A 12,450-nucleotide genomic window follows, 5' to 3' on the forward strand; every position below is an offset into this window, starting at 1 on the left:
CAAATGCTTTGTCTCTTTTCTAATGATAAAAAACCTGTTGGTACGCCTTACTGTTTTTTCTGCTTTTTCACTTACAATTTCCCCCCAAACATGGAAAAGAAGTTAATTAACTCGTGAGCCACACTTCTGAGTGGCTTTTCTGAAAAGCAGTGTTTAAGATCCTGTCTGACGCTTTCTGTTTCTCCACATGGTTAGGGGACTTCTTGGTACAGTGCTAGGTTAAAACTACACTTTGTGCTCTGCCAAGGCTGTTTTAATGGGATATTGTCCATATGTACCATACATGGGGTCTAACAGAAGAGCTCAGAGCAGCCTGGCTTACTTTTTACTTTATATGATTAACATTTTAAGCAGATTTAGTGCTGCTAGGTTCTGTGGGAAAAATCCCATTGCACTCTGACAAGTGTTTCATAGCTATTTGTGCTGACATCCAGCACTAATTGGTTTTTGGCACTTTGGAGGACATTTGAATTCAACCATCCACTCTGTAGATTTGTCTGGGAGAGTACTCTGGGGCACCACGCAGGCTACACACAGATAGCCCCTAATTAGCCTCTCTGGAGGTACTTTCCCACAGGTACCAGCTGAGCAAGATGCTGTCTGTGTAAGCAGGATGCCTCAGGCTGATTTAAAGTGCTTTTGCTCAATACAGAGAGTGTCTCAGAACTTATTTTTGCTTCAGAGCGGGACCTCTGCTAATGAATACGTTAAAAAAACACAACAACTTTATTTGTTAAAGAAAAGCCTAGCTGAAATCTTCTTGATGCTTTAAAGGCAGGACTTTTCAGGTTGACTTCAGATCACCTAAACCTGCCAGGTAAGTAATATTCTATGTCTTTACTCAATGCCGCAGAAGGAGAAAGAGAATGCTAGTTAAAGGACGAGACACTGGTGTGGCTATGTGCATGTGGGAGGTGTTACTCATGATGAACACAAGAGGAATTTTACATTTAACTTTCCAATATAAAAGTACTACTTTTGAGATTCGTGTGCCTAGGTCTAGAGCCACAAAGAGCTTACAGGTGCCACAGGGGGCTGTTCAGGGCACCTACAAGAGGTTCCTCCACTCATTTGCCTTTTAGGCTGTCATATTGCATGCTGCATGCAGATATCCTGGGAAGACTATTCTACAAAGGCGTCTTATATGAACCTGTGTAAAGATTTATTTCTCAACTCTTCCCACCCCATGTCAATGCCAAGACTAAGAATTCAAGGTAATGAATATGACTTTACAATTCCTAGAGATGAGAGGTTATTCATAGAACAGGAAGAGGGTAAGAGCTCTGGGATTAAATCTGTGCCTTCTGGCTGATGTGCTGTATCAAGGGAGATAGCTGAAGTAGGAAGTAAAGCTAAGAGTAAATGAGGGGGCTAATGTTCTTATGTCACCAGCCTGCCTACTGAAAAATAAAGTCAAGCCTTTGGTTAGGCCAATGGTGGTTGCTCAAGGTGGTTTGGGTCAGCTGTGCACCAGGTATTTGGCTCGAGGACAAACTGGGGCACAGATGGGAGCAAAATCTTTGCGTGCAAAATGTTCCACTTGTAACTAAGCCAACTTGGACTGCTTTTCACTGGGGAAGAGACAGAGTGCTTATAGGGTAGCCAAGAGTGGAGGCCAGAAACTTCAGCATTGTCCTGCTGACTGTCCAGATTTTCAGTGATGTAATGGCACAAATCTTCTCTTAGGAATTAGCTCTTTTGCCGCTTGTTCTTCTGTTTTCATCCTCTGTGTAGCATGAAGCATATGTTGTGGGAATAGAAACAAGAAGCAAGTCTGTTTTCTTCATTTTAGATGCTATTTCCGGTTCTCTTCAGGGGAATGCAGCTGCAGATGTAGGTGTACTCAGTAAGGGGCGTGAAGAAATGAAAGTTTCCCATGTTGCAAGTGATGGACAGCTCTTGTTTCCCCCAAACTCTGTAGATAATGAAGCAATAGCAATATGAGGAACAGAGAAAGAGTTTCTGCTTTGTTCTGTTTAGCTAGAAGATTGTGTAAGCAAAATCAGGCTTCCACTACTGCTCAAAAGAAGTCACAAAGGCCAAAGGCTCAAGAGGTACAAACGACCAGGGAAACCAACCAATGAAGTAGGTGACAAAGTAAATTACATTATAATTATTCAAGTTGTTTTAGAAAAATAAAAAAAAAATTGGAAAAAGGGGCCTTTCTTATTAATTACTTTCCTTCTTCAGAGAGGCTGCTGGAGAACCTTCAGCAGACTAAATAAACATGCCAGGAAAACCAGCTGAACAAAATATTTTCATTCCATACATGTCAATCTACTTAAACTCAGCAGAGAAAACATAAATCCTAATGAAAACAAAGTAGAAGTATGGAAAATTCTACTTCAGACTAATTGTGCTGCATTTGCAACAGCTGTAATGTGGCTACCACAGAAAATTATTTACTTCCATTCTCTGAGCTGAACTTCTTTTTCATTCTCAGTTTTACCTTAAAGAATATGGATGTAATTTTCTTATTCTGAATGCAGATATTGCCACTGAAGTACCTCCAAATTCACTCATTCCACTGGGCACTGGAACAGCTGTTTACAAAGCAGTCGGTATCATCCAAAACCTCATGAGACAAGCAGGAAAATTTGGTTTCTATTCACTGCTGGAAAGAAGGCATCGTTGCAAAATGTGGAAGAAAATGCCCTTTAATATAAGCCATTTCTTCTCAGAACAATATGACTTTGTTCAGAGTTAAGTGTTTCAAAGGAAAACTAAGAACCCTGGTAAAGTTACTTGTGAATAGTACATTTTGCCCTTCTTTCCTTTTCAAGGTTTGTGGAGGACAAATTCTCCTCTTTCCAAGTGGGAAGGATGACTCAGAAGGAAGGGTGTCCACTTAGGATCTGACACATCTGGGTCATGTTCCTTACTGTGCTGCAGATTTACTGCAGGAGTTTACATACGGCATCCAGACCCAACTTGAAACTAATGTCAAAATGCAGCCCTGAGGCATCACTAACATCCATAAAGTCCTTGCAGAATTTTAAGCTCTGGTAGCTTTTGCCTGTGCATAGGTGATATTCTCAAGTGGTGATTGGCATGTTGAAAGGATATGTTACCTACAGAAAGGAGCAGCTGCAGAACAAAACTTTCTGGGATGGCTATGTGTTTTTTAAAATGTAATGAAACAATGTTTGCAGTATCATTCTGGGCTTAGATCATCACTGTGCCTTATTAAAAGTAAAAAAGTTGACCTATATCTCCTATAAATTGAGAGATGAACACCAGGCTCTTAAATGTCTTCCAGTTTGTTGCTAATGGTCCATTATTGGAGCTGTTCTGTTTGTTCATTTTTTCTCTAAATAATTAAAATATTAATTACATCTAAGAATGAAGCAAGAAATCAAGAAGCTGAGTCTCTAAGCTACTTGGCAGGCAAGAGAATTGAAATTAAAGTCTCATTTTATTCTGTGTACTTTCCAGCTGGCTGTTCTATGCACCTTCACAGAATTACAGGATTATTGAGGTTGGGAAGGACCTCTGGAGACAAGGAAGAGAAAGGATCTTTGAAACGATAGATTTTACTCTCAGGCTATAGCTAAACTGCAGGAAATGCAGACCTCCCAACTCCTGTACCATTTTGTGCAACCTACCTGCATTCTGATTCAATGTTAGGGTGAGCTTTAGGTGTATACTTTTTTCATCCTCACTCCCCCTCCCCTGCTGTCATTTATGCAGGATGAACTTCTCAGAATAACACAGGCTGAAATGACCCTGGGTCTTCATTTGTGAAGTGAGGAAAGTGCAAAATTACCAAACAGCAACTCTTAGTGACTTTTCCAAGGATTTAGCCCTTATGAAAGTGTCAGAGGAGCAATCATTTCTGCTCAATTAATTTCTTTCACTTCGTAGTAAGTAGTACGTAAAAAAATTATTTTAATCTTTGAGCCTCCCATGTTTCATACCATGAAGGTTTTCTGTAAGTCTGGCTTGTATGTGTTCTGCTTTTCATCTCATTTCCACACTTTGGTGCCACTGTATGTACAATCACCAGGAAATGAGGGAGAGCTACAAGGGGGGCATTTGTCTTATTCTTGTTGTTGAGGAGGATTTCCTGTGAGACTGCGATCTGCAGCACAGGCACAGCCCTTCCCAGAACAAGGAGAGTTGACATGACCCTGCCTCTCCCAGCATCACTGGAACACAAACAGGACTGAGCTTCCTTCTTCCAAGGATAACCTCTTTTCTTCCAAATATAGGCTGATGATAGCTTCATATATGATACATTGTAAATCTACACATCACCGGCCAGTAAGAAGTCCCAGAAGGGAATTCTTTTTGTGGGAAAAGAGTGAAAGGGCTGTGCTCTTTCTCAGGGGAGAGGAAAACATTTCATGCTGAGCTAAAGTCTTGCAGTTGTTATTTTTAGTCAAACTAATAAATGTTTTGTGTTGGCAAAGATAAAAGCAAGGACATGAGAAAAGAAATACATGAACAAAATGAACAAAAAACCCATGTCATGTTGAGGGAACAAATAGGTAGAGTATAGAGAGGCTCTAGGGGAGTAAAAAACCAAACATTTTCTTATATTTTATGGGAATATTCTTTTTGTGGATTTTATTCCAGTACTGAGCAAAACTGAAAATAAGCCACTATTTGTTTATGAGAGAGGGCTAGCACTTCCAGTTCTGGCAGATAGCACATTTTCTGTCTGTTACAAGATTCAGACCAAATACGGTTTTGATTTAAAAAAATAGTGATGGAAGAGGGAAGAAGGAAGGAATATGACCACCAGTAATACTTGCTGCACTAATAGTGCAATGAAAGGGAGGTTGCCAAGAGATTCAGTAAATCTTGGTGTCCAAAGAAATCATAAGGAAGGGCTGCAGAGGAAAAACCATCTGCTAGGAAGGCTGATGGGAAAACTTCTACCTCAGCATAAGGTGCATGGAAAAGTGTTGGCTTGCTGAATGAGTTCAATGAGAAAAAACAAAAGGTGAATGTATGCCTATAGGAGGGAAAGGAGCTTTGCATTATGGTCACTGAGAAAACAAATGTTTTGTCAGGTATGCATGCCAGAAAAACCTGAAGGCTTGTCCAGTGAGGCAGCTCTAATGAGATCACCTGATACATTTCACAAATCACATCCAAGAAACAACTAAATTTTAGAGTCAGTCACTGAAAAAAAACATGTAAAAGATTGATTCAATCTAAGGTAATTCTTTAAAGTGGGCAATCTGTAGTGTGTGAGGACATTCCACAAATGGAGACAGTCTTCAACAGAACAATTGATTACTCAAGTAAATTTCTGGTCTTCAGGGTTAAAAACTTACAAGGACACTTAAATCCTTTATTTGATAAAGAAAAATAGTATCTTTAGTGAATTATAAAAAGGAAGAATGATATAAAACTTCATAATTTTAATTTATAACAATAACACAACTATGGATTATTAATGTAAACAAGGTATTTTTTGCTTTTTTACAAAGTCAAACATATGAAAATGGAAGCTTTACAGGCCAGAATGATATGAAATTGTTTGAAAAAAAAACTTAAAGACCCAAAGACTAAAAGTCATATTTCAGAAGGTTCCCTAAGTGCCATTCTACGTTCAGAACTATTTAGATTTTTCCATGTTACAATCTACATTGACCTCGGGGGATAATTATGGGGAGACTTTCCAAAGTTGAAAAGATTACTAATGCTTGGAAAGATAGAAATAAATCAAATAATTAGGATGATACTCAACAAAAATAAACATTACTTCTCCAAACAGGATATATGGCAATTACAAATGAAATTATTTCATCAATCAGATACTTCCTGTTGCACCACTGGCTAGAATTGCTTACAAACATAACAATTTATTTGAGTAAGAAGTTGTGATTGCTAATGTATAACATATGATGACCTAGTGCTTGTAATCTTGTTCCAGGCAAAATTCACTCACTAATTTAATCGTGCGAATTAGGTTTGTGAAAGAACTGACTCTGCAGTCCAGATTATGAATATTCTTTTTATTACCAGGTTATAGAAAAGTAGTTAAAATTGTAACAGGCGGGAAAACTTCCTGTAAAATCCAACATACATGCAATCTAGTGAGTGGAATATGGGAGGCCAAGGAAGTATATATGATGGGAAGAGCAGGGATTTCTTCATGGTTTTTCATGAGGTGAACCATTTTAGTTTTTTGTTTGCAAAGAGTAGAACAGAAACATGCAAAATTGAGAGCATTGTTTATGATTTTAATTTGATCAGTAAAATACTGTAATTCATAATCATGTCTTGCATCACACCTGTCCCCCAAGCATTCATTTAATTAAATCTTGTTGAAAGTTGAGTGGAATTTCATCCTACTTCACTCTAAAGAAAGATCTGACCCCAGGTTGGAGGTACCATAAACTAGAGAGCGAACTGTTGTAAAGGTAATTAATATTTGTCAAAGGCAAAGACCATAAAATATTTATTACTTGGATGTCACTTGTTTTCTTCCTCCAGCAGTTCAGAGCCCATGTAGTTAAGCACCAGCAGAATGATGGATACACGTGCCACTCTCAGCATTTATAGCCAGGCAGTGATTGATTAGGCATGAGAAAGGAAAGGAGAAGATGAGTCTCACACCCAGACAAAACCATTCAATTTAGTAAGGAAGCAATGAGAGTAAGAAGAAATTCAGTGGGTCAAAGTAGGTTTTTGATTAAATTCACAAAACCAAAAGGTTGTCTGTCTATGTTTGAGTTAAAGAGCAAAGTCCCTACTTTTTCTAAAAAGTTCAGAATTAGAGGAAAGGCATCTTTGTGCTGAGGGTGATGGGAAGAATTAGTAAATGAATTGCTTCTCAAAGACAATCAGAGACAAAAAAAAGAAGAAAAAAGGGAAAGTTTATGTAACTTTTTATTTATATAATGAAATGATAAGAATTATTTTTTGCATGCTATAAAGACATTCTTTAGAATATTCTTTTTTTCCCCTCCTATTCCCTCTGAATTCATCATGAGCAACTGGAAAGCCAGTAAATTTATGACTTCAGATGAAATGCAGGTGTTTCCTTGAGGGAGAAACAATTATTAAACTACAGCCTAGTTTTTAACATACTAGGGACTAGAAAAAAATAACACTATTAAAAACTTTATTTTCTATTTTTTAACACTTTAATGAATTACAATTAATTCTAATACCTGGAATAGCAGCTGTGAGGAAAAAAAATAGTGTCTATTAGAGACTTGAACTGTCTGCTCTGTTTACGAAAAACCTGAGATAGCTCCCCAGCCAGTTCTTAGTTAACCACAGAAACTTTTCTAACTGAGCCAGGAATTACTAAATTGACACTAAAGATATATAAAGTGTATAGTAAAATAGTATAATCCTTTTACCACCCAGAAACTGCACTTAAAATAATTAATAGTTTACTTTGGAAGGGTCCTCTAGAGGCCATCTGATCCAAACTACACTCAAAGCAAGACTAGCTTTGAAGGTTAGTCCAAATTTAAATTCAGATTACGTTACTTGGAACCTTGGCTGTAAAGCTGTTGATTCCAGCTCTGGTTTATTCATTCCAAAAAGCACAACACCCATCATTAATATCCTGAAGAAGTGTTAATAGAGATTTAAAGTCTCTTAAGTGTTACTTTTAACTCTATCCTTCAGATACAACAAAATCATGGAAGATCATGAGGGAACAAATCTGTTGCTGAAATAATCACCTGCAATGAGTCTGCTTAAATCCTTCAATCATGCAGGATTGAAGTGGGAATTGCGTCCATCCTGGTGGAGGACACATCACAACAATACCATGTAGCCTAGCTGCTCTAAAGGGAATCGTGAATTGTGTATCCCCATCCTCTCCTCTAAAATTCTGTGTATTAATGCCAAACCTAAACTAGCTGAACCCCTTGTCACCTCCTGTAGGCCAGCTGCAGTCACCCTTCAGCATGCTCCAGACCATGCAGGGAAAGGCAGTTGCCATGCTCACAGCACTCCATGTGTTTGTCCCCCAGAGATGCTGACATGCCTCTCTGGAGTGGGATGGCCAGTCTTTACTCTAGAAGCAGCTTCTTTTAGAGCATTTATCAACATTTTAATTTAGGCAAAGAGCATTGACTACCACCTTGATTTTCTGTGCCTATCCATGGAGTAGATTTTGTGTCTCAGCCATATTGCCAATAGTTAGGTCTCTTTAGATATAACTAATTGCATTGCTCTAAAATCTCTCTGTAGTATATCCTGTGTCATTTGAATGGCTTCTACCTCCTTATTAATTGAAATTACTCCTCTCATTTAAAATTACTGTACCGATATTTAGCTTCCTTTATAATTTTCAAGTAACAGTATAATAAGGTTGTTATCTTTAAAAGAGTCCAAAAACCTGTGTGCATATATTTCTGTATGCTGCAATCTAAACAAGCTGTCTGCTCTCACTGGATATTCATAAAACAGGAGCTTAGCAGTAGTGTTGTCCCAGCTAATCTAAGGAGATCCAGCAAACCTTTGCTACAGCTGTAAGATAACCTCTGGTTTGTTCTTTACTGACTGTCCTTTCCTAAGTACTGCTTGTGGTATTAATTCCAAATGCTATTGATTTTTATCTCATATCTAACAGGGCACAAAGCCCAGTACCTCTCAGATTGTATCTTCAGCTCTTAGCTGGTTATATTCTATGACTTGTATTAATTTGAAGTAAAAGAACTAACAGCAGCATTGTTTTTATATAAAAAAATAGTATGTATCTTAAAATTCTATTCAATTTCATGGAAAGAAAATATGTGATCTGAAAAAATATTTATTTATTTATTTATTTTCTACAGCAGTCTTGGTGAAAACAGAGTCAAACTGTGTTCTGTGAGATGATGAACAGCAATAGCTCAGAGTCCAATCATCTCCAATAATTTACACCTATGGAACAGGACAAGTACTGATGGCTACACAGGAAAGTACACTCTTAATGGACAAAGCTCTTGATAAATACAGTATTTTGTTACATACAAATTTCCATATTACTTCAGAGAATTAGTAGTGTGCTGGAAATGGATGAAATAATAATTAGAGAGAAATAAGCAATGCTGAGACTTTTGTTAAAGTGGAATAGCTATTTATGTACTTTGTTCAAGCCTTATCACACCTTAACACTACTGAAAAAAAATATGTAAGCTGCTGATCTCAGATGGTGCAAAGTACGTCATAGTGGCAGCACTACCATCTTGTAGGGAATTCTGGAGGAAAAGTGTGAATGAGTGATGCAGCTGTAGTTTGCATTGATATCCAAAGCAGAGTGGCACAGAACCACCAGAAAGAACAGAAAAGTAATTTACAGCCTCTGATTACAGATGAACTTTGTAGAAATGGAAAAGCCTGTAACAGAAAACAGTTTTCAAAGCACTGATGCAAATAAGGTAAGAGTTCAAAGAAAGAGTAAGAAACAGTCTAGACCACATTTTTGGTGCCAGTTTTGCAAGAAATATCCTGCCTCACATTTTAAGCAGGGCTGCTTTCTGCCACTGGATTTAACCAGAACCATCTTGTAGGTAACATCAACTTCTGAGCTGGAAGTTCAGCCTACTGCTGGAAAAAGACCTCAGCCAGGGCTTGTACAAAGGACCACTTATAGCTCTGGGCTCCTGACACAAAGTGTTGGGTGCTTCCACCTTCCTGCCACCTCTGCCTAAGCCCAGGCTGGAGTCAAGGCTGGGGGGCCCAACCAGCCAGGGCAGGAACTCCTGAGGATAGAGAACAGGAGCAGCGCCATGTAAGCCCCAGCTCTCTGCACAGCAACCACAGCATTTTTTTAGAAGAGGAGAAGCTGAGGCAATTCAGGAAGCATTGTAATATTTCAGATGATTTTTACATTCTCTGTAGGATGAGGTGCTCTTAAAAAGAGAAGACATTAGTGTTCACACAGCTCTGGAGGAGCTGGGAATATTTCAGCTGCTTGGACAGAATCTCTAAACACATTTGGTTCTGAATATTCAAATTTCTTTAGCAGTGTTTTTGAATGTATTAATTAACTCTCACACAAATACTTATAAAATAATAAATTACCTAAGTGAAATAATTTGTAAATATATTTTTCATGGTTTTCTTGGCTATATCATATCCATATATTTTCATCTGCATTATGCATTAATATCCATAATTTTCATCTGCAATGCCAGTTGCTTTGGCTGTTTCTGTGTCAAATAATTTGTCTTTCTCTTTCTATCACATAAACTACATGAGCATTTTTGAAATTGCTGTCCCATTTATTCCTTGATGGGCTATAATAGTCCTAATCAATATTGTGTTGGAGTCCATTTGGCCCACAGTGCTGTCATTTTTGCAGCAAATGGGAGTCATTTGCTGTCTTGCTGTCTCATACAAAAATAAAAAAGAGATTTACACTTTTTTATACTTGGAGTTAACTCTTCTTGTTCTTTGTGCAGAAAGAAAATAAGAAAAAGCAGGGGTTTTTTTTCACCTTTTTTTCCTACTAGAAATCAGCAATATGTTTTCTGCAAATATGTTGAATGGGAAGAGAAAAGCTGAAGAACATCCTACCTGCTGGACACCTTAAAAAAATTTGTCACTGACCATCTTCCATCATTTAAGGGCTAGTGCTCATAGCTGTGAAGGAGTCTTTTCTGCTGTGTTCATTTTACACCCCTGGATATCATGCTGGGCTTCACATAAATTTGCCTGGATCTCAGCTTTAATATCAATTGATTTGCTGTAGACACACCAGCTAGAAGGCAGAAAAGCATTTCCTATACTTTTTTAAAGTGTTTCCATTTCCTATCTTATTTCATACCAAATGCAATCAACAAAAATTTTGCTTTTTAAAAACAAAAAACTATAAATGCCAAAATAAATTTTCTCAGAACCATCCATGTTCTCCTGAACACTCATGGTATACCTCTGGACTCAATGCCAGATGGAGAGCAGAATGTTCAGAAATCTAGGTTTTGCAGAATTTTTCTGAACAACTGTATTTAAAGATGAAAACAGAAAGGAGGAAATATTAAACTAGAGTGTCCAGCTCTAGCTTCTTTCTTCTGTTTCTCTTTCTGCATCACTCTGAAATATTCCTTCAGCTTGAGTATTCTCAAGGGCGGAGAGTCCCAGCTTCTGCAGAATCACAGAGACCTGTTCATTTTGAGCTTGTTAATTTTGCAATTACAATGGACTACTGTTTGGTAAAAAGCATGTCTGTCTTTTCCTCTCTTCTACTTTTATCAAAATTTTCTGTGTGGCTCTATGGTGGCTGCAAATCTTTTCAAGGCTTTTTCTGTGGTTTGTATGACTTAAGGGCTTTTCCACCACCCGCATCCTTCTTCCTCTGCAGAAAGCCTTCATTAAATATCTACCAGCTCAGTTGGTCACCTTTACAAACTTGTTTGTACAGACAAACAGATTAACTGGCCCATTTTTCTCCAGTGCACTGGAAACATAAATGGTTTCTTCACCACAACCCTGTATTCTGTCTCCTTACAAATGATATCATACTATTAACTTTCTAACATCAAATAGCGACTCTGAAAGTTCTCAGTCACTAAAATGCCCTCAGTATTTCATTATCTCTGCTTTTCATTAAGTTCTTCTTCTGGTTTGGACAGATCTGTATTCCATCTTAAAAATTATTTCTTTTCCTCTTTTCCTTTCTCAGCCTTTCCCTACTTTGGTATGTCATACAATCTTTATCAAAATTAATCTCCACAGAAAACAAAGGCATTTAAAAGACAATTTTAAATGTTGTAAAATATGTATCCATACCACATGATAAACTAAGTCTTAATGGAGTTGAATACCAAATACCAAAAATTTTTTAGTTGTTAATTTTCTGCCTCTCCCTCCTTCCTTAGTTTTCAGAGAGATTTTTAGTGATCACATAAGAGTTTCTCAGAAGACACATTCCACATTCTTTGTACGTGTCTTTAAACCTCATACACCTCTTAGATTTTTTTCATGTCCCGACTGCAAAACAAATTATGTTAAAAGCAGAGCTTTGTTTCTTCCTGTGATTTACAAATTTCTTGTGACTCCAGTGTGCAGGACTGCAGGCATTCTCTCACTTGATTAGTTTTCATTGATTGTTTTGAAGCTTTTGCTTACCAGTAGGAACACAGTACTTCAGTGCACAGTCATCCAAAGGAAGGCAAAGTTACTCTTCATGTCCATAGGAAGGACTCTTCCATCAGCTGATATGGATGATCTTTTGGCTAAGTCTGTTATTGAAATCTGCTCGTATTAGAACTTTGGACTACTCTTTTCCTTTTTTTTTTTAAATTTTTTTATTTCTTTTTTATTTTTGGCTAGCCATATTATTGTGCCCCATTAAGAAGATACAAACTGTGTTAGGTCAACCTGTCTGGCATAAAGATGAAATTGTTAGGGGAAAATTCTTGTAGAACGAGACCTACTGAGGGAGGCAGTAAAATCACAGCACACCACGGGTGCTTGCAGTTCATACCAAGAGACAACATATTAAAAGCAACAGGGAGCTTGCATATGCTTCTTCCTTAGCAGCAT

At 37.7% G+C, this 12,450-nt stretch overlaps 1 long non-coding RNA gene across 2 annotated transcripts in view; it reads left to right on the forward strand.

Moving 5' to 3' along the window:
- The first annotated feature begins 492 nt into the window (after positions 1-492).
- LOC139603593 (uncharacterized) overlaps positions 493-12,450 on the forward strand; it is a 36,898-nt gene continuing 24,940 nt past the window's right edge. For both annotated transcript variants that reach the window (XR_011683757.1, XR_011683754.1), the window contains exon 1: positions 493-817. This is a non-coding gene — a long non-coding RNA (uncharacterized lncRNA). The remainder of the gene's footprint in view (positions 818-12,450) is intronic.

This window comes from Agelaius tricolor, unplaced genomic scaffold, assembly GCF_023055355.1.
Source record: "Agelaius tricolor isolate 1412-34295 unplaced genomic scaffold, bAgeTri1.0.p SCAF_2, whole genome shotgun sequence".
NCBI lineage: Eukaryota > Metazoa > Chordata > Aves > Passeriformes > Icteridae > Agelaius > Agelaius tricolor.